Consider the following 22939-nt stretch of genomic DNA (forward strand, 5'->3'; position numbering starts at 1 on the left):
ATTTCCCTTTACCCTCATATTCAATCATTTTCAATATTATTCCAAAATATCTGTCATCCAGACTCTTATATTTATGTCCTTATCACCACCACCCCCAGACTAGTTTCCAATTCAAATAGAAAGGGGGAAGGGTGGAACTTTTGAGGATAAACCATACATAAGAATTCCTATGAGCCACCATTGACTTAGTTTTAAAATACATTATCTTTGCTTAATTGTGTATTTATTTTGTTAAAATATTTTCCTGTTATATTTCTATCAGGTTTGGACCACTCTGGGGAGTGCTGTGGGCTCTATGTGATCCAAAGGCTATGTATTTGAAACCTCTCTAACCTAGACTACTTCAGTGCCCTCCTACTACATCTTCTTACCTCCAATCATCCTTCTTAATGCTCATTCATAGCAGATTGATCCTCCTTATGCATAGACCTGAACTTGTTAACCCTCTTCCCCAAACTCTGCAGAGCTCAGATAGCCTTCCAAATCAAGTTATACCCCTGTTATTTATTCAAGGAGCTTTACAATATAGTACCATTTTGTATTTCCAATCTTATCCCACATAACTTAGCCATATCTACCCCATATTTTTCAGTCTCCATAATTTTTCTTATGTCATTCCTTATGCATGAAATACTTAACCCTTCCTCCATCTGATTTCCTAACCTATCTGGGAAGCTCCAACTTATCAGCCATTTTCTCTATGAAACCTCCTCTGATCAACCCAATCTGTAATGAACCCCCTTGCCCTTAGACACTTCACAAAGCACTTTGCTGACACCTGACCATACATTTGGATAAAAATTTAAATATCAAATTCCTTAGCCTGTCTAAGATGTATTCAAGTTATTTGTGTTTGGCTCTTATCCTTTTGGAGTGTAATGTCCATGGGGGTAGGAACCATGTGTTTTCTCTACTTTGAGTCATCCCCAGTACCCAACACCATACTCAGGACCTGACCCAAGTATTTAATTAGTGCTTTTCAAATTAAAATTGTTGGATTCTCAGTAGAAGATAATGATGAGAATTGGGGGGGGGGGGGGGTAGAAGGGAGAAGCACAGGTCATGGTGTCATTTTAACTGTAGACTCAAAGAAAGCATAAAGAACATGGAGAAATGGTGTGTCCTAGAGATGAATTTAGAAACATGGAAGACTATGTTTGAACCCCAGCTCTACCTTTTCCCAGAAACCTCGGGCACTTGAGCATCAAGACTGTCATTCTCTATGAGCTTCAGTTTCCCTTCCTACAAAATGGTGGTGTTAATGTTTCCATTACTTGGATTGGGAGGTAATAAAGTGCTTGGAAGACCTGAGTTTGAATCTGTCTCCAATACTCAATAACTATGTAACTCTGGGCAAATCATTTCTTTTTTAACCTTCATCTATAAAATGGATATAATAGAGCCTATCTAGGGTTGTTGGAAAGTTCAAATAATTCAGTATATGTAAAGGTCTTTGCAAATCTTAAGTGCTAGCTACTGTTATCTTATTAGGACATTTTAGGACAGAGAAAGCAGGTTTTAATATTAAATTTATTTAATAATATATAATATTTAATGACATTAAAAAGGAAAATCAGATTTCAACAACTATATTGCCTATTCATTTAATGAGAATAACAAGTTAATACCTAAGTCTGAAAGTTCTATTTTACATTATATCTGTAATTTTCACATTTAGTTTTCTATAAAATCTAGGCAAGTTTTTATAAGAGCTAGTAACTCTATTCACTATTTTAAAAATTAAAATACTATGTTAATCATCTGGGCATATTAAGATCAGATTAAAGTAGCCAAGTAGGGACAATAGGGATGTTGTGAGGAAATTGCTTTGTAAACTGGAAAGTCTTAGGACATAAGTGAGTTTTTATTATTAAAAACTATAGAATAATTCATGCTTCCTTTGCTGAATTTAATTCCTTCATTTGCAACTATTGACTCAGTGTCTGCTATAGACATGAGATAGCACTAGGCTCAGTGGAGATCATGAAGAAGTAGCTAAAGCATAATCCCTGAAGGAATTATAATCTAACAGAGAAGATAAGATGTATAGAGAAAACTTTAATATAAAAATAATAATAACAGCAAATATTTATATGGTGTTTTAAGGTTTGCAAATGCTTTTACTTCTATGATTTTTTAAAGAACCTTGGTTAACCAATGTGAACATGAGATACTAGAAGATATCATTGGAAGAAGAGACCCTCAAACTTTAATGATTATGAGAGACTTTAAGAGAGTTCTGAAATGATAAGGATGTGTTGTTGTTGTTCAGTCATTTCCATCATGTATGACTCTTTGTGATCCAGATTGGGATTTTCTTAGCAAAGATACTAAAATGGCTCATTTTACAGATGAGGAAACTGAAGCAAACAGGGTGAAGTGCCTTGCCCAGGACCACACAGCTAGGAGGTGTCTGAGGTTGATTTGAATTCAGGAAGATAAGTCCAACACACTTTAGCCCCCACCACTTAGCTGCCATAAGGCTATGTAGTTTCCCAAAGATGGAGATTGAGGGAGATTTTAGTTGGATTCTCAAATAGCTATAGTTGCATGAGGCATTCAGTAAAGATGGTAAGGAGGCAGAAACTGTGTTTGGAGAGGGACCATTAAACCAAGTTGTGTGAAATGGAGGATGGATACTGTCAATGAATAGCAGGAGATATGTTCAGGAGCAGAATAATGAAGAGCCTGGAAATCCAGGCTACAGAGTATGGTTTTTTTAGTTCTGCAGATGAGGAATCATTGGAGGTTTTTAACAAAAGTACAAACATTATCAAAGCAATAGTTTGGGGAAATTATTCTGGCAATAAGTAGTATGACGATTAGATGAGAAAGGGGAAGAATTGTAAACAAAGACATCAATGAAGAGGTTATTGCAAAAGGAAAAGTGCTCAAGGCTGTAGCTGGTGTGTATGATCAAAACCTACACACTAAGAAAATTATTTGTTTTAATTAAAAACCAGCATATTTTTCCTGTGCAAATATAATCCTTGATTTAAACAAATAATACTACAGGTATTAGGGGCATTACAATACTTTATACATAAAGAACTAGTTATAGAGTTAACAATCAGAGAACTCTGATTAACTGCTCTTTCTTACTCCTTCAAAGAGACCTCAGTGAATGTCTCCCTCTTTAATAATGCTCTCTATGTAAAGAGACTGTGCTCATTTTCCTTCCTGCAAGTTCGGAGTCCTTTACTAGACCTAGTTTATATTTTATAGTTCAGTAAAGGTGGCCTCAGAGAGCCATCATTGATATGCATAAAGCACTAGATTCTCTTTAACACCATTCAAAATATGTTGTTTGTATAGCATCTTAATGAAAAGTATCACTCAACACCAAGCAAGATAACAAGTGCCAAAGAGAAAAGGAGAATTTTATGATGAGATTTAAAACAAGGAAACAGGTCAGCAAGAGGGAAAGAAACTAGGGAGCAATCAATTCAAGGGCATAGTTGAAATCAAGTGTCTTAGAGCCAGAATGTCCTTCAATAGATTATGGAATATGGAATCTTTTGGCATTAAAATGCCTTCTTTATCCATACACTGGATTTATTTTATTTATTTTACCTATACTAAAAATAAATCATCAGAAGAGGATTATGGGATCATAGACCTGAAATTTTAAGGGAACGTGTACAGGGTGTGTGTTGGTAAATATTTAACGATCAGCTCTTCTTGGGGGGGGGGGGAGAATTGTGCACATGAATTTAAATCACATTGTTAACATTTTCTTCATTATTTTAAGTCTAGAGAGGAAAAAACCATCAAGCCTTAATTTATAGCATTTGCCAATTTCTTTTTTTTTTAGATTTTTGCCAGGCAAATGGGGTTAAGTAGCTTGCCCAAGGCCACACAGCTAGGTAATTATTAAGTGTTAAGTGTCTGAGACCGGATTTGAACCCAGGTACTCCTGACTCCAAGGCCAGTGCTTTATCCACTATGCCACGTAGCCGCCCATCCCTGCCAATTTATTAAACATAAATATCGATGGTGAAAATTTAGTAATAGACTTTAGCATCCAAGAAGTGCTTAGAAGTCTTTCTGGCCATCTCTACTGCATGCCTTTCCCAATTCTATCCCCACTGGAACCCTGTACTTCATTCCCTGGAACTACACTAATTTCTGATTGGTGAGTTTCCACCTTATCTTACCTGGATCCAAGCTTCTACTGTACTTCAAAATCATCTGTAGAACATGTAACTATTCCCTATTCTCATCTCTTCTCTCCTTCCCTCTTCACCTTTACTCTCCTTTATATGCTATCACCTCTTCTCAGAATGTGAGCTCTTTGAGGTCAGGGATCTTGCTTGTTTGTATCTGTATTCACCTAACCCCTTAATAAGAATTTAACAAATGCTTTATCTGTTTGTGTTCCAAACCCTATCCTTCTAAAAAGTCCTGGAAGTATGAAGGGATAAGATTTGACTTAAGAATCTCTGATTCCAAGATCATCATACTAGAAAAATGTAAAGTATATTGATTTCCCATTCAGTATTCTAAACTAGGTAATGGTGAGTATCTGAGAATATTCACATAAATGGATTTTTGAAGATTAGTCAATATTGCCATTTCTTCAAGTTTAACTTACTTAAATAGTATAAGCCATGAAAATTGCCTTTTCTTTATCCTTAGTTCTCAACTGGTGAAGAAATATGTCTATTTTGATATCTTGATAGTCTGAAAAAATTTATTAAGGGCTTGATAAAACAGGAAGAGATGTCAAAACCAGGAAGGTATAGATTCAAATTCTTCCTTTGATGCATATTTCCTGTGTGACCCTAGAAATGTCACTTATTCTCTCATTGCTCTAAGCATCTCTCTAACACTGTAAATTACAAAGAAGGTGCTGACCTTCCTTGGTGCAGGGAGATTCCTCACTTGGAATTTCCTTATCACAAAGAAACCGCAAGTTTAGTACCTATCCCCCAATATGAGTATTTTTGAATACTCTTTCTCCATTTCCTCTTTCTACTACCATTATTGACTCTACAAAAAATTCAAAATTCCACTAAAAGCTCACCAGTACCCTTTAAACAACACATACAATTTTCATCCAATACATCCAATTTTCAATGAGTCTCATCCTCACCTCCCCCCCATGACCAATATAGATTTCCACCCTCTTGGAACTACCCTAAGGGCTTGGACTCCCTCTCAAAAAATGAAAGGGGCTGTGGGGTGCTAGCAAAACAACCTCTTTTCATTGGACCTGCCCCAACTCAATGACTCATAGTTGTAGCCAAGGGAAGAATCTACAGTAATAGTTTTTCCATGACAAGGTCCTCCAATTCCAAAGTCACATATTTGAGAGTTATTCTCTTGAAGAACTCATCACTGTCCAGATATTCTCTTTCCCATCTTTCTATAAAGCTTGATCCTAGAACATGCTAGATACTTACCATTCTTCAGGAATACCACCTTCCTCCTCCCTAAACTCTATCCATATAAGCAAATAATCAATTCATTTTGAGCAAATCCTCAATTTGACCCCTTTACTATGGTCAGATAAGTGTGTTACTAGTGTAAGGTGTTGAGGCTCAGTAAGTACAAGTTGAATGAATGAATGAACATTGAGTGGCAGTCACAAGATCAACATCAATCAACCAATTAATTAAACATTTATTAAATACCTACTGAGGATAAATCAGTACTGAGGATTTATAAAGATGTAAAAGACAGTTCCAACCCCCAAGAAGCTTACATCTAATGGAGGAGATATCATGCAAACATATATATACAAAGCAATCTATATGTAGGATAAATAAGAAATGATTAACAGTGGAAAGGCACTAGGATTAAGAGAAGATAGGGAAACCAGGAGAGATCTTTCACCATATTCCTTGTAAAACAATTTCAATCAATGACATGTCAGTGACATCAAACATTATCAATTCTGTTGACATTGGGTTATAAACATTATATTAATATTCTAAGATCAGTACCTTAAGATAACTGTCTCCAAAGCTTCAATTTATTAATCATGAAGGGAGGTCAATGATGGATAAAAGTTCATTCAGAAAGTTAAGAAAAAAAGTGAAGTGACATTTCCCCTTGAACACCTGGGTTGCTGATAAGGCTCTGCAAAGTATGGGTAGTAATGACCCAGGGCAGATCTAAGATTTCAGGAAACTCTTAGTGTGTGGTTTTTATTTCTCATTGTCCTCATCTTCCTGGAGAAGAATGACGGATAGCCTTTCTTCATAGTATCCTGGCTTTTAAGAGGACAGTTTTATTTATTTTTTATGAGCAAACTCACACTTGTTAAGTGTAATTTTTGCTTTATGTAACATAAAAAAGCACATCTGTGAGACGGGGGCCCCATGAATTAACAAGAGTGGCTGGACATAAGACAAGAAATCTTTTTTAAAATGAATGTCTGCATTAAATACCTTGGATAGGTCAGCCTTCTGGGGATTTTTTTTTAATGAAACCCCAAGCACACCGTTTCTGTTCTTCAGAAATAGTTTCTCTCAGGTTTATATTGAGCTTGTCTAACGGCATATTACATAAGTAAAGGCTTAGTTTGGACCTTAGGATTTTATATACTGGATGCTTCTTAAATCCTTTTTTTGATCATTTTGATTTTGAACAGATCTCTATTGATTTCTTCTACACATGTTTATGGTATTTATTTTGATATATCTGGGATAAAAAGGCAAATTAACAAGCATAATCAATTTTCTTGGTGATAAAGAATAACCTCCTTAGAAACATTCTTCCAAGGGGAAATACACACACACACACACACACACACACCAGCAACAATAACAACACTAAGGAGGTGTTGTAATAAATGGATCGATTTATTCAATCTTTGGATATAAAAACATTAGCCCTGGGAAAGAGCTTTCCTCCAAGAGCTTTAGCGGGTCAGTTTCACTTGTGTGGTACCAAATGATTTGCATTTTTAGAGAAATTTCATGTCTGCAGTGAGCTCTGTTGAAAACATGAATAAATTGCTTTCTTTCCCTCTTTTTCTGACTTTATGAAGCTGAATCCATTAGGGGTTGAGTCAAAAATATAATGAAAGGAAGGCAAGAGAAGGACTAATGGAAACCCTGAATTCGGCTTTGTCCTAGTTCAAAGCTCAGCTATTCTCCAGTTGAAGTTTCAAGTTTGTGGTCATGGGAGAAATGGGGTCCCCAGGTACAGAGATTGGGGAGGAAAACATTTTTTTAGCTATTAGATTAGAAACATGTCTCAAAAGCAACCAAAAATTAAATAATAAACCAAAGATTAAGAATTAAATAGACCAGCAGCAAGCAACTCCCCACAGATTAAAACTCCGGTGCATTGGTACTGCCTCACTTGTTAATGTGACACAGTTGCCTAACAGGCTCTTGTGTTTCCTCACCTTGCTTCCTTTGTGCATATGGAATTATCCTGGTGTCTCAACTGTACAGAAGACAGGTGCTGACTGATCTTGTTACCAAACATGCTGGTAGGCTCTTTTGTAAAGCAGTCAGTGGAAATGAACCAATACACATATCACCCTGGTAGAGATTAGTCTAAAGATCATCATTTCTTAGGTCCTATTTTCCTCCTTTTATGTTTGGAGCATGAAAGACTTTAGAGGTCATCTTGGACAGCCTCATTTTACAGATGAGAGAACTGAGGTTCAGAGAACTTAAGTAACTGGCCCAAGATTACACTGATATTAAATGACAAAGTTTGGATTTGAACCCGGGTCTTCTGAAACCTAACTCATCACTCTTTCCTGTCATTATCTTTTTTGATTGCCTCACATCCAGAGCCATCTCCAGTCATCCTGATTCATATCTGGCCACTGGACCCAGATGGCTCTGGAGAGAAAGTGAGACTAGTGACTTAGCACAGTCCCATCTCATTCAAATCTAATTCACTTGCTTAACATAGCATCACCTCCCTGATGTCATGATCTTCTTTGAAAATGAAGAACAAAAAAAATCTTTATTAGATTCATTTCTATGAAAAATTAAATGGAGGGAAAAGTAACTCACCTGGGAGCCAAGGATACTGAAGGAGAAGAGGCTTGAGCTAGAGTCCATGCTCTACCACTAATCAATTGTGATCTTGGGCAAGTCACTTAGTCTCTCTCTAAGTCTCAATTTCCCCTTCTGTTAAACTGAGATGTTAATCCTTACCTTGCTTATCATTATAAGGGCAGTGCTTCATAATGTCAGCATTACACCATTTATGTCTATAACTTAGCAGATTTTTAAAACCACCTGAGAATCAGAGGTTAAATTCCCAAAGTCACTCAGAAGCAAGACTGGAACCTAGATATTCCTGACTTCAAATAAAGCACTTCATCTCCTATTCTCCATTATCCCCACTGTCTCTCTTAAATTGTTACCTCAAATAAATAAGCACTTAGGCCCTTGGCAGAAAGTATGTTTGCATAGCTTGCTTCATTTGGGACCGAATAAAGTAGTCATCTTACATTTCTATAGCACCCTTTATCTGAAGCACTCAAGGGACACTGGATAACTCAACAACTATGCTCAGATAAATCCAAGAGATCCATGATCTCTCATTACAGATCAGTATACCTCTACATCTGCCCATCCTATGCCTCTTTGCCTATGTCTTCTCTTATATTCACCACCTGGAGATCCATCCACCCACATGTGAGAGACCTTCCTCACTCTTTCTTGGCCTTACAATAGAAAATGTGGATTGTCCAACATAATTATCCCTTATCATGTGACCAACCCATTTTTTCTCACACTTTTCTTCAATGTCATCTTTTACTGTTCTTCAATTAATTCCCCATTTATATTATTTAATAGCCTGTATGTATCCACTGTGAATTTCCTCATCATTTCTTGGATGATTTTCAATTTGCAACCTTTGAAGAAACTCCTAAATGGATAATAATAAGCACAGTGCTCCTAAGAAGTTCAATAAACATAAGAGATGAATATGAAATCAGTTTTACTCTTTATCCTATTCCCAAATCCTATTCTCCTCAAATAAATGAGGCATAAAAAGGGTGAGCCTTAATGGAATTTCTCATTATCTTATACAACTTCTTTTTTTAAGATCACTGAAAATATTTCAAATGAATCTTTCTTTCTTTGTGTTCTAGGTTTTTATTCCTTGCACCTCAAACAATTTAATAAATGACATAAATTCTCAGGTCAAGGATGATGAGAATGACAGGTCTGGATCCCTCCATACAACTAGGGGGAACAATGGATATGGATTCAGGAAGACCTGAGTTCAGATCAGCCTAAATGCTAGTTTGTTGTTATGATATTGTTGTTATCATTATTGCATCTATTCCAAATCAGTTTAACAAATACATATAAAGTACTCATCATGAGCCAGGCTAGACAACTGAGATCCAAGGACAAAATGAACAATTCCGCTCTCAAGGTTATATGCTACCAGAAAAAAAAAGTATATAGAGTAATTTAACTGGAAGCCATAGAAAGCATTAACAAAGGGGAAGGAATCAAGAAAGGCATCATGTCCCCAACTGATAAATGGTCAAAAGATATGCAAAGGCAATTTACAGAGGAGGAAATCAAAGTGATCCATAGTCATGTGAAAAATTGCTCTAAATCACTACTTAGGTACCACCCCCACACCTCTCAGATTGGCTGATATGACCAGAAAGGACAATGATCAATGTTGGAAGGGATGTGGGAAATCTGGGGCACTAATACATTGTTGGTGGCACTGTGAACTCATCCAACCTTTCTGGAGAGCAATTTGGAATTTCACCCAAAGGGCAACAAAAGTGTGCATACCTTTTGATCCAGCAATACTACTACTGGGCCTATACCATGAAGAGATGATGAAAAAGGGTAAAAATATCACTTGTCCAAAAAATATTCATAATGGTTCTGCTTGTGATGTCAAAGAATTGAAAATTGAGTGAATGTCCATCGATTGGGGAATGGCTGAACAAACTGTGTATATGTTCATTAAGGAACACTATTTTTCAATTAGAAACCAGGAGGGATGGGAATTCATGGAAGCCTGGAAGGATTTGCATGAACTGATGCTGAGCAAGATGCTGAACCAGAAGAACATTGTACACCCTAACAGCAACATGGGGGTTGACCTTGATCGACCTTGATGGACTTGTTCATTCTATCAGTGCGACAGCCAGGCACAATTTGGGGGTACCTGCAATGGAGATACCATCTGTATCCAGAGAAAGAATTGTGGAGTTTGAACAGAGGCCAAAGACTATCACCTTTAATTTTTTTAAAGAATCCATGATTATATAATTTTACTATCGCTTATACTTTATTTTTCTTCCTTAAGGATATGATTTCTCTCTCATCACATTCAACTTAGATCAACATATGCCATAGAAACAATGTAAAGACTAACAGACTGCCTCCTCTGGGGGGGTGGGGTGGAGAGAGGGAAGCAAGATTAGGGGAAAAATAGTAAAATTCAAAATAAATAAATAAATAAATTTTAAAAAAAGAAAAGATAGCATTTCTACAGCAATTAAAAAAAAAAAAGAAAAGGCATCCTGGAAGACAGTTGAACCTCTTTAGTCACAGCGTAAAACCTATGGATCACTTCTCAGAATGAATTCTTTTAATTTACAATGGAAGGAAATACTAACTTTCAGTTAGAGGTTAATGAGAATAAAGATGACTTTTTTCTTTCTAAATTCACAAACCACCACCCTCCCTCCAAAATCTATCCATCCCAGGTTAAGAACTCTTGTCTAGGGGGCAGCTAGGTGGTACAGTGGATAGAGCAACAGCCCTGGAGTCAGGAGTACCTGGGTTCAAATCTGACCTCAGACACTTAGTAATTACCTAGTTGTGTGGCCTTGGGTAAGCCACTTAACCTTATAAAAACCTAAAAACATTTTAAAAAAGAACTCTGGTCTAGCAAAAAACAAGTTGGAACCAGATTGCAAAGGGCTTTAAATGACACAGAGAAGTGCTTTTATTTTATCCTAAAAACAATGAGCCACTGATACTTCTTGAATAAGTTGTGGATAGTTCTTCCTGACATGATCATACCTGTCCTCTTTTTATTTTATTTTTTTTAGGTTTTTTTTGCAAGGCAAATGGGGTTAAGTGGCTTACCCAAGGCCACACAGCTAGGTAATTATTAAGTGTCTGAGGTCGGATTTGAACCCAGGTACTCCTGACTCCAAGGCTGGTGCTTTATCCACTGCACCACCTAGCCACCCCACCTGGCCTCTTTCTTTTAAAAAAATTCTTTTTCAAATGTCTTGAATGTTTTTGAGATACTAATTGTAATCAAGTCCTAAAGATGTATTCATTTCTGAACCTTTTTCTTTTCAATCAAACTAACCACAAAGGAAAGAATGACAAAGACAAGACAAAGAGTCAGCATAACAAAAAGTTAATTTTTTTCCATTTGGATTATTGTATCTGTCAGTTTTGAGATAGTGGGGGGGGGAAGCCCAGAGATGGCAGTGTGTGACAATCATATGATCCAAGATTTATAGGGTGGCATTAGATGGCAATTCAGGGGATGGGATTTGGACTCAGTCATCACTAAGTACACTTTCTCTTCTAAATCTATAATTCTATGAAACAGAGGAGGAAGAAAGTCTAGAGAAGTGAAAGGGACAACATCAAGATCTCTACACTCCAGTTAGTGCTTAAAAAAGCTTCTAAGGCTAATGGGGGAAATTTGTAATGGGTTTTCTATTTCTTGCCTTCTCAGGGGATAAAGAAAGGAATGGGAGAAGGGAGAGAATTTGGGAATGAAAATAAAATAAAATCTATTAGTAAAAAATGTTTAATTAAAGATTTTTTTAAAGATAGCTTTCAACCCTATGGAAGCTACAAGAAAAATCAAAATGCATTAGGAAATTCTTTATGGTTTTAAAGTTTCAAGGACACAATAAAACCAATCCCATTAGAGTTTGTGGTTATCATCTCTCAGATGATAGCACTAAAGGAATCTAGCAGTCTTGCTCCATTTGACCTGTTTTATATCATAGGTACTTAAGGTAGCAAATACCTATAATTTCATCTTAGGATGTGCTTCTGGTCCTCTGGGAAACTTGCAACTTAGCAGGGACAGAAATCTTTGAGACAAGAACTGCTATGGGTTATGTATGTATGCAAGCAAACAAGAACCTAAAACAGCTCAGAGTTGGTCAAAACCTTGGAAATGAAGACCTGCCTAAAAACAGATCAGCCTGTGCTTATAAATCACAGTTATTCAAGCTCCTTTGCAAGAATCTTCAGACAAAAGAACCTCATTGCCAAAGGAAAGGAACTATATATATCCCACCTTCAGACAGCATCATTTTGCATGCAGTTACCAGATGTAGAGCTAGTCTAAAGACCTACAGATCAGGTAAGATCTGTCTTGACAGCTTGGAATTACCAATAAGAATATCCAAGACCATGTTCAACCATCATTGTTGCTTACATAAGTGTTAGATGATGTGTTTTTCAGTTGTTTTCAATCATATCCAACCAACTCTTTGGGATGCCATTTATGGTTTTCTTGGCAGAGATACTGGAATGATTTGCCATTTCCTTCTCAAACTTATTTTTAGATTTTAGATTTTTTTTAGAATTAGATGAGGAAACTGAGGGGTTAAATGATTTGCCCAGGGTTACACAGCTAGTAACTATCTAGGGTTGGATTTGAACAAAGGTCTTCCTGACTTCAGACCCTGCATTTTATCTGCTGAGTCACTTAGCAGATAATGATGGATAATGTCTGGTGATGCCAAATACACATCTGTGGTGAGCTATCAAAAGAGAAAAGCAAACAGAAAACAGAAGCCTTCCTGTCAATTGACTCATTGAAGTCAGATGAAAAGTTTGGCCCTGCTTGGTGGCTTGATAAGAGTGATAAGTGTTAATTCTGTCAAAGCAATTTGGAACTATGCTCCTCAAGTCAACCAACTGTGCATAGCCTTTGACCTGGTGATATACTACTGAGCCTATATCTAAAGAAAGGCAAATAACCTACATAAACAAAAATATTTATAGCAACTTTTTTGTGATGGTATCAGTTGGGGAAGGATTAAGCAAATATAACTGCAATGAATATTGTCATACAATAAGAAATCACAAGGGGATGTTTTCAGATAAATCCAGAAAGACATGTATATACTGAGGCTGAGTGAAGTGAGAACCACCAGGAAGACAATTTAAACAGTAACGATAATATTTTAAAGACAAGCCACTTTGAAAGACTTCAGAACTCTTTTCAATGCAATGGCCAATCACAATTCCAGAGGACCAATGACAAGTGAACTTTTTGTTTGTCCTTCATTCTCAAAGAAGACCCACAACATCAGGGAGGTGAGGCCATGAAATTAATGTTTGTCAAATTAATTATATAAGTCCCATGACAAACACATGAATTGGATTTGAGTGAGGGGGACTGTGCTAGGTCATCAGCCTCTCTTTCTCCTCCAGAGACATCTGGGTCCAGTGGCCAGATAGGAATCATTATGACCAGAGATGGTTCTGGAAATAAGGCAGTCAGGGTTAAGTGACTTGCCCAAGTTCACACAGCTAGACAGTGTTGTGTCTGAGGTTGGATTTGAACCTGGGTCCTCCTGACTCCAAGATTGGTGCTCTATCCACTGAGCTACTTAGCTGCTCTGAGATGCAGAACATTCCCTTGCAACAAAGAAAATCATTTTAGGAAAGTGAAGCAATGCAATTGCACATTGAGTCATATTCTTCCATCTCTATACTAAGAAGAGGGAAGTGTGGTTCATCATCTCTAGAACTGTGATTAGTCATTCCAATCAATAAATCTGATAGCTTCTTGAAATTATGTTCCTTTATATTATTGAAGTTATTGTGAATTTTTCTCCCCAGTTTGGTTTCCTTTGCTATACATCAGACTTTGTAAGTATTCACAGTTTTCTGAATTCAGTTTATTATTCATTTCCTTCCAAGGTAATAATAATGTGCTATAATTTGTCCAGCTCTTCTCTAATCTATGGGCACTCACTTTTTGCAAGTTTTTAAGTAACTTTATTCTTAAAGGAGCATGAAAAATATTTCACCTATATATACTTCTAAATTTCAGAATAAGGAACATAAAACTATTCCATAAATAAAACAATGAGACATTGTCAGACATGGCTAATTTGGACCCATTTTTTTTTTTGCTTAACAATATATGTTACAAGGAAAGGATATTTTTTTAAATGAAGCAAAGGGAGATGGTGAAAAAGTAACCAAAAGAAAAAAAAATCAAAAAGGCATCAGTTTTTCCCTCCCAACAGAGAGAAAAGAGGAAAAAAAGGAGAACAGAAGGGGTAAAAAAGGAAGAACAGACAAGCAAGACTTCTTTGGAAACCATATGTTGTCTTTATTATATATTTTTTTAAAAAGCAAACTAAATATGAGATCTACAGCTTCATGTACAATCTTTTCCTTTTCTACTATGATATATATATACATACATATATATATATATATATATATATATATATATATATATATATATGAAAGTATTCTATTTGGTGTTTAGGGTCTAAATAAAAATTAAAATAATCTTTAGAAAAAGTGAGAAAGGACTGAACCCAATCCTTGGCCAGCCAGAGAAAAAAGAAAGGATTATCACTAATCCATTACCACTCCTAGAAAAACTAGTCCACAAGTGCATTCCTAATTATTAGGTATTCACCATTTTCATTTTTTACATTTTTACACCATTTATATTTTTTTTACATTTAAAAAATCAGCTAACATTTCCAAATCAGTTGATCACTTCTCAAAATATCTCTTTATCTAAAGGTGTACTTTGATGCAATTATTTATTTATGATAAAATAGGGTAGGATTCATACTTATCCATCCTAGCTTAGGCATGCAAGTCCCAGGAGGAACAGGATAATCTCCTGTTTTTCTCCTCCTGATTTCTTGACAAAGCATGAATTCTTTGGTAAGGTGTGAAATATCCTCATCCTGGGTCCTTGTTAAAACCCTTTTGACATGGTCTTTTGTTTTGCCCTGGTTGGGATAGCCCCACACTTAGTAGAAAGGAGACTGAGATGAAGCAAGCAAAAAGAACAAACAAGAGATAGCAAGTTTGTGGATGCCAAGGAACAAGAGGAAGAAGGTGGCATCAAAGGCTATAGAATAGAATGAGAACAGAAGGGGGAAAGCCAGCAGATTTAGGAGAGCGTTCTGATTGATTGATAATGCAGGGTCCAATAGAGTATAAACTTTTTGAGGTACTTTTTTTTGTCTTTACTTGTGACTGCATTTAACATAGTATATTTTACAAATTAAGTGTTGAAATTAATGTTTGTCAAATTAATTATATAGGTAACTAGGGAGATGGAAGTAGAGGTCCAACAAAGTGGGAAGAGGAATCATCTTGACTGTTTATGAGCTAGGGTATGAGACCATTGCATTTTCTGCTGAGTTAAAAGGACTTGTCCTATATTTGATTGTTTGTTAGCCTGAGTGCTTGCATGGGAACTAAGGGCCTTAAAGAGACATTAGCCAAATTACTATGTTCCCAGGAGAAATCCTAAATAAAGGCATAAGCGAAAGAGATTTTGAAAGGAAGTCATCAAGATCAAACCCACTTATGATAAAGAATATTATCCAGAGTTGAAAACAAATTGAAGCAGACTTTTTTTTTTCCACTTTATTTTTTCTTGTGGTTTCTCCCTTTTTTTTAGGGGGGGGGGGAATAATGTTAACTTTTACAATATGATTATTGTGGTAATGTTTTTTCATGACTACAACTTTTTAACCTATATTAAAGTAACTTGCTTTCCCATTGAGGGAAGAGTGGGGTGGGAGGGAAAGAATTTGGTACTCAAGGTTTTGGAAGTGAATGTTGGAACCTGTTTTTGCATGTAACTAGGGGTAGAGGGGAAGATCAAGCCCAGAATTCATAAGTCCATAGCATACAGGTCATACTAGTCATACTTAAAATTGATAATATACTAACCTCATTCCTCATATGTTTTTCCATTGTTGTGATTAAACCAGTGAAACTATATGGACAATATCTGAAGAATAAACCAAGTTAAATATTTATTCAGCCATGGGAAATAATTTTCTAATTATCAACCCCACTGACAGGTTTTCCTCAAAATAAAGCTTGGGGTTTGGGATTTGTTTTTTGGATTTTTTGTTTTCTTTTGGAGGACTATTGTTGTTGTATAGCTGTCTTATAAAGCCTCTCTCTAATTAGGCTGTTCTTGGAGCATTGATTTACCATCATTGATATATGGTGCCACTTTCCAAAGAGATAACATAAAGTGATTGAAATACACCCAGAAAAACCAACTTCAGAGAAGAGTTCTTGAGACTCTTCAGCTCTCGGCAAGGGGAGGTATCGTTCTGCTCAAGTAGAATCTACTGCTCTAAATAAAATCTCAACTACAAAACTAAAATCTAATCTCACCATTAATACCAGCAGCATGAGGCAAATAGTTAACATTTCTTTGGTGTAGTAAAAGTGTATTTGCCCCATAATCAATTTCATAGACCATAATTTGTATTTTACTTTTGTTAATAATCGCCCTCTGAATCATTGTGATAAGGTTGGTGAAAAGTCCAGGCTTTTAGCAATAGGTGATCAACTTTTTGACAATAGCAGGGCCCAGCCTCACTAATGGAATAATAGCCTGCAGGGTCCAGCTAAATGATATACGGATATAATCAACCTCTGTGATGACTATTCAAAAGTAATCCCTTTAGCTTCCAACTGCAGCATATATCTCACTGAGGCAAAACCACACAAAGTCTCTGCAGACCTCAGGGATACAATACAGCCTTCATATCTCTACTCTATGTATGTGTGTGTTGTGGGGGGGGGCATGAGTTTTAAATTTAAGGTAATGGCCACTGTATATTCAAGTGAGCCTAGAACAATACCTTTGATTTGTTGGAGAAGTGGGAAATTAGCTACCAAGGGCCCTATTCAGTAAACTCTGATGCAGCCCTTATATATGGTTAACTGTTTGCACTGCTCTGGGAGGAGGCTGCTCAAAAGGCTTTACATGGCCAAATTATAAAAATCTATTCATCTGAACATCTGCTAAAGCCCCAAGGAATATCATCTCACATGTCATATAAACATTTTTTTTTCCTGATGGCTACCTGTGGTTTCACTGGTGTGAAGAACTAGCAATAAACATTCCTTTTGATATAGTTCTGCAACTTTTAAGGAAGCTGTCTTGGATCTCTGAGAGACTAAATGAGCTAGTCCCATTTACTAGTGTCTGAGGTAGGATTTAAATCCAGATCTTCCCATCTATCTTCCAGTCTTTTACAATACCCCCATGTTTCCAGGTCTCCCAGTTGTACCTCCTCACTCCTTACTGGCTCACCTCCTTTTCTGGTGTCAGAGAATCAGGTTCTCAGAGTGGGAAGTGGCTGCTGAGATCATCTGATCTAACCCTTGCTTAGGACCCCATGTCTCCAGAACTCCACTGTTGCATCTGAAGAACGCAGTGTTAGGAAACTTTTCCTTATATGCAGTTCTCTGACTCCATCCACCACTCACAAGTTGCCTGGCTTCTATGCTAGTTCTCAAGGACAACTCATTAATGACAAGGTTCAACCTACATATATCCAACTTGCCCTATAGGTTACTTGCCATTCTGATTGAAACCAAAGTAGCTTATAACCCAAAGAACACAATTTTTAAGATGAGGTTACTCAAAGGTATAACTGTATTACAGAGATGTAAGCAAAATGGTATGTGAGGTCCAGAGAGTGGGGGAAGGAGGAGAGGAGGAAGAGAGAGAGATCTTTATTGACATGGAAGAGAAGAAAATCATTATATAAGGGGAAACATTTGACTGGAGCTTTAAAGGAAGGGTAGAAATTCAGTGGATATAGAGGCAAGAGATCCAGGTATAGGGAGTAGTATAATCAAAGAGGTTTTTAAAAAAAGACATTTTTGTGAGACAGTGAATTCTTAGTTTGATTAAAGAATAGAGTAAATAAAGATGAGTATTTTAAGACTAGAAACAAATGAATCAAGGAATTAATGAATCAGTGAATCAATGAATGAATAGTATTTATTTAAGCATTAATGTCTAAAGCATTAGAGATGCAAACAAGAAAAGGTACTCACATTTCAATAAAAGGTTTGCATGGCAAATAGAAAAATTCCATCTTTCTTGGGGTGCAGAGGCAAAGCAGTAGTACATTATCTCCACTGATATCTGTTTTTGATGGTGAACCATTTGACAAAGCCAAGGAATTTGGTGGCAAAAACTTTCTCTTCTGGGTCTTCAACAGCCCTCCAGAAGCACTTGCTCATCCACATCTCCAAGAGGAGTTTCTTCCCAGATGATGGCCAGAACCAGTAACAACAGTCAATCACTCCCAGGGTTCCTGGGCTAAGCTACCCCAGGACCAGTTGCTCAGCAATAGGTGCCTGGTGATAATGAGGGAGATGGTTGCCTTCTCTACAATGACTTCTTCCCTAATGACTGTGAGGGCCCAGGAAAGAAGTAAGACTAGAAGTCTGGAGTTACATCCAGACCTCTTAGCCTAGATCTCCTGTGGGATCTAGAGGGAAGTGGGGGTAATTTGCTTCAGCCATGCTGCCTCCTGGTTGGTTAGCAATTGATGTTGATGACTGGCCCCTTCTCAACAGCTTCCCAATGATGGTTTCAGGGCTGGTGGTCTACTATTCTCTAGACTCTTAGACTCAAGGTCCTAAACTACTCAGAATATCAGGGAAGATAATGGTAGAAGTTGTCACCTATTTTCTCCTTAAGATGACTTGCTGCTTCAGGATAGCCTTGAATGCTAGGATGAGACTGAACTTTTTACTAGTCAGATAATGAAAAGTCATTGTGGGACTTTAAACAGAAGTGACCAACTCTTTCACTCACCCCTCAGAAAGGTTCATCTAAACAATGGTACAAAGTATTTATTTGACATGAGAAAGAATGCAAGAGAGCAGAAATTAGACATTATTACTAAATTAGAAGGCAGTAATGAAGCATTATAGGAGTGTTGTAGCAATGGAACTTACAAAGAAAGAAAGATATATGGTAGCAATATTATGAATGTGGAATTAATCATATAAATTCAGTGGGATATCAATGGAATATGATGGAGGAAGAATCAATGATACAAAGAACTGAATATTTTGCTCTGAATGATATTGTACTGGCCAAGTAATAAAGGATAAGCAAAAATATCCTTGCTGAAATCAACTAGAATACAAACTAAAACCACCTTTAATTCCACATTGATTTAGATCATATTTCCTAGATTTGCTTGAATTACAGACCAAAATTCTCCAGAAGGGGGAATTTCCAGTTTCCATTGTTTGGTGTTTACTTTCTATTCACAAATGACTATGATTTTGGCAAACCTTTAAATGTATTTAAATGTCAACCTCTCTCTCTCTTAACAGAGCAGTCTGATGACCCCAAAAAGAAAACACATCCTAATGTACAGTTGACCCAGGAGTCTAGCAGTGAAAGGTATGGCCCTGCTTAGGAAAATAAAAAGAATCACCAGGTCTTTATTAAGCATCTAGTGTGGACAAAGCAGAGTTGGAACACAGTCTTTGTGTGATTTAGGCACTATTCTTGCATTGTATCCTTTCCTTCCCGGATCCCCAGCTCTTTCTGAGGGACACTGAGAGATAACATTTTTCACTGTAAGACATATGACTTCCTTAGTATAATAAATATATTCACATCATGAAGATATTCTAGCACTTAAAAATGATGTACCTAATACTGGTGGAGGCAGTCCTAGGCAGCTGCCATATTTGCCTATCATAGCCCCAGCTCTGAGGCAAGGCACTGTATATTCTCATCCTCCAAGTGCCAGAGAATCAATCAGTTTGATCTTGTATTGAAAAATTGATCCCAATTCAAGATACTTTCCTTTAAATAAGGGTTCTTAGCCTATGTGCCATGAACCTTCTTGACAGTCTGGTAAATAATATAGACACCTTTTCCAAATAAGATTTTTAAATGCTTAAAATAAAAATATATAAATTTGGGGTGGCTAGGTGGTACAGTGGATAAAGCACCGGCCCTGGAGTCAGGAGTGCCTGGGTTCAAATCCAGTCTCAGACACTTAATAATTACTTAGCTGTGTGGCCTTGGGCAAGCCACTTAACCCCATTTGCCTTGCAAAACCCCTTAAAAATACATAAAGTTACAAAAGAAATCAATTATACTGAAATATAGTTCTCAAAAAAAATTTTTAAGCTTATCAATCCCCAGGAAAGGACCTCTTTTCTAAAAAGAACTTCAAACACATGTTTACTTTCAAACACACAAAGCAGGAAGTTTTTACACAATAGCTATTTTTTTTAATTTTCTAAGACACCTCAGAAACTGGATTTTTAAAAATCATATTCAAAACAAGTCTTTTGCTTAATGCTTCAAAGTAAAATGAACTCACATAATTTGTTTTTCTTTCAGATGTCAGGAGTCTAAGGAATGTGATTCTTGAAGTGGCTTGAACAGCCTAAAACCAAGATGAAGTAAAATCTTGAGAATTTCCTTAAAAATATCAGTGTAGGTATTGACTGGCACAATAAAATCCATCTGATTATGTTTTTATACAATTGTGTAATTCATAGGAATCACTAATATGGTAGTCTAGACTATTGAAATCCAGGAAAATAAAATTTCCCTCCCCCAAAAATATTTAAATTAAGTTAAAAAAAAAAGAAAATGCCCCCAAAGATTAGGGGGGAAATGTCTTCTAGCAAGAAAATGAAAGACTTAAATTTAAGCTGTCATTTTTTTTCTTCTGTCTCAAGAATAGTGATACTAGGAATAAAAGTTTAGTTAGACTGTTTTAAGTAGCAAAATAATCATAAACAGATCCATTTAAGACTTCTTCTAAACTTAAAAAAAATAGTACTTGCTAAAATTCCAAAGATGTTTTTCTGTAAGGAATGAATCTTTTTGTAAAAAGTACCACTATGTTCTAAAGGGCTATTGCAAATAATTCATTGTCCCTGTGTAGAAAATCCATTGTCTGTTATCTTAGCTAACAATATGTAAGCTTCTCTGCCCAGATGAATAGTGATCAAATGCAATAATGACTTATAGAATTCTAGAGTCTGGAGATCCTTAGGAAAATCTTGGGCCACTCCCCCTTTATAAGCCCAGAAGTTTAGAAGGTTTAGTTGAAGTGAGTAGTAGAGTGACTGATGAATTTTTTAAAGTACAGGAGATGGTTTGTTTGGGTATTTTTTTTACCATTTATGGGGGTGATAATGCTAGAGAACTCTATATAAATTTGTAAATCTCTTAAAATGATATTATACTACAATAAAGACTTTTTGGCCCATTTAGTCTCTTGTCTTTTGCTATATCATCATTCTTTTTTTTTATTTGACACTATGACTTAAAGTCACACCAGAATCCATTCTCATATTTCCTTTTGTCATTGAGAAGACTCCTAAAGACCATGCCAGTGGTAAGCAGCATTTCTGACAGGTCCTTCTAAACCAGAAAGGCTCTTTTGGACCCAGCAATAGACAATAATGGTTTCTGCCTTAGAGACAAATCTAGTATAATTCAGAGGGACTCCTTCTCAGGTTGTCCAAAAATCTGACACTGGCCTCAGGAACAGTCAACCAGGGCAATGAGGTGACCAAAACACAGCAACTTCAACAGTCTGTGTACTAAGAAAAAGAGGGGTCACAATCGGCTTCAGTGAAGAAAATAACTACGAAAATTAAATCACCTGCCTTTTAAAGTATCAGTGATGATTCAGGGGACTAAACTGAAATTCTTTGACCCACTGCATATAAAAAAGTACTAGTAGCCTTAGGCTATCACATTATATACTAAGAGAGTTTAGGAGGCATATTATCAATTATTCCAAATCATAAATACACCAGAGAATAAAAGTATGCAATCAGGATATTGAGGGGTTTTAGATATGATCTAGCACACACACACACACACACACACACAATCTTTTTATAAGGAAAGCCTAGAATGAAAAAGTAACCCTTGGCTAACACTTCACTGATTTTCTATGCTGACTATTAAAATGGCAAAACATAGCTTCTGAACAGACAAAACTAAAAGGCAATTTTTGGAGTAGTAGAAATAATACTGAATTTGGTAGGAGAGGATCTGAGTTTACATTCCAGCTGTTCTACTGTGTAATTTTGAGTAAATCCCTTAATCTCTCATTTTTCTCATTTCTAGATTATTACATTCTAGCATTCCTTTTTCTCTCTCTCCATTCCCCTATCCTAGAATTCCAGTGTCTTCCTACTGGTCCCCATCTTCTAAGAGTACACCATACTCTGAAACTTTCATTACCCTTATGCCTATAAGAATTTGCTTGACCTCATTCTACTTTCCAGACATTGGATAAATGTTTTATTTGATTTTTTTTACCAACAAACACTTTAAAATATTATCATCATCAAAATTTTTCTTAATAGTATAATATTAAGATAAAAACAGACTGCATGCACAGCCTGGACATGGACTATGTCTGCCATCAGATGCGGACCAGCCTAGCTACTAAATTCAGAGAGGTTTGTTACCAGAACACTAGTCATCAGGTGATGATATATATTGGAGGGCATAGAAACTCAATGACTTATCTGCATTCTGGGCAGGAAGTAGTTACACCAATTAAATCATGAATCTCTTACATACCAAAGTATATGTCTTATCTTGCAAAATGAAAAGATTAGTTTCAGGGATTATATTGCAAAGATAAAGGAAAGGGGTTACCTTAAGTCCTAAATTCCATCTGTTTCTAAAGCAAGTTTCTAACAACATCATTCATGCTTGTAGGTCTAAAAATGGAACTTGAAGACAGGCTAAATATTAACTCTGGTCAAAATAGAGGGGGTTCTGTTTTGAAAGGAGTTTCACTATTTACATAAATTAGGAATGTGAGCCAAAAAAGATCAAGAACTATGATATGGCTTCCTCCGTGTAGTGTCCTCTTAGAATCCTTTACAACTCAATCCAAAATCTCTTGGAAGTAAAATGAACTCTAAGTTGTTGTGTGGGACCT

The 22939-nt window shown here is 36.4% G+C and overlaps 1 long non-coding RNA gene across 1 annotated transcript; it reads left to right on the forward strand.

The window, feature by feature from the left end:
• The first annotated feature begins 18921 nt into the window (after positions 1-18921).
• On the forward strand, positions 18922-20504 carry LOC141516222 (uncharacterized). The gene is made up of 2 exons (XR_012476639.1): positions 18922-19401; positions 20359-20504. It is a non-coding gene; the product is annotated as an uncharacterized LOC141516222 (long non-coding RNA).
• The last annotated feature ends 2435 nt before the right edge of the window (positions 20505-22939 follow it).

This window comes from Macrotis lagotis, chromosome 3 (genome assembly GCF_037893015.1).
Source record: "Macrotis lagotis isolate mMagLag1 chromosome 3, bilby.v1.9.chrom.fasta, whole genome shotgun sequence".
NCBI lineage: Eukaryota > Metazoa > Chordata > Mammalia > Peramelemorphia > Peramelidae > Macrotis > Macrotis lagotis.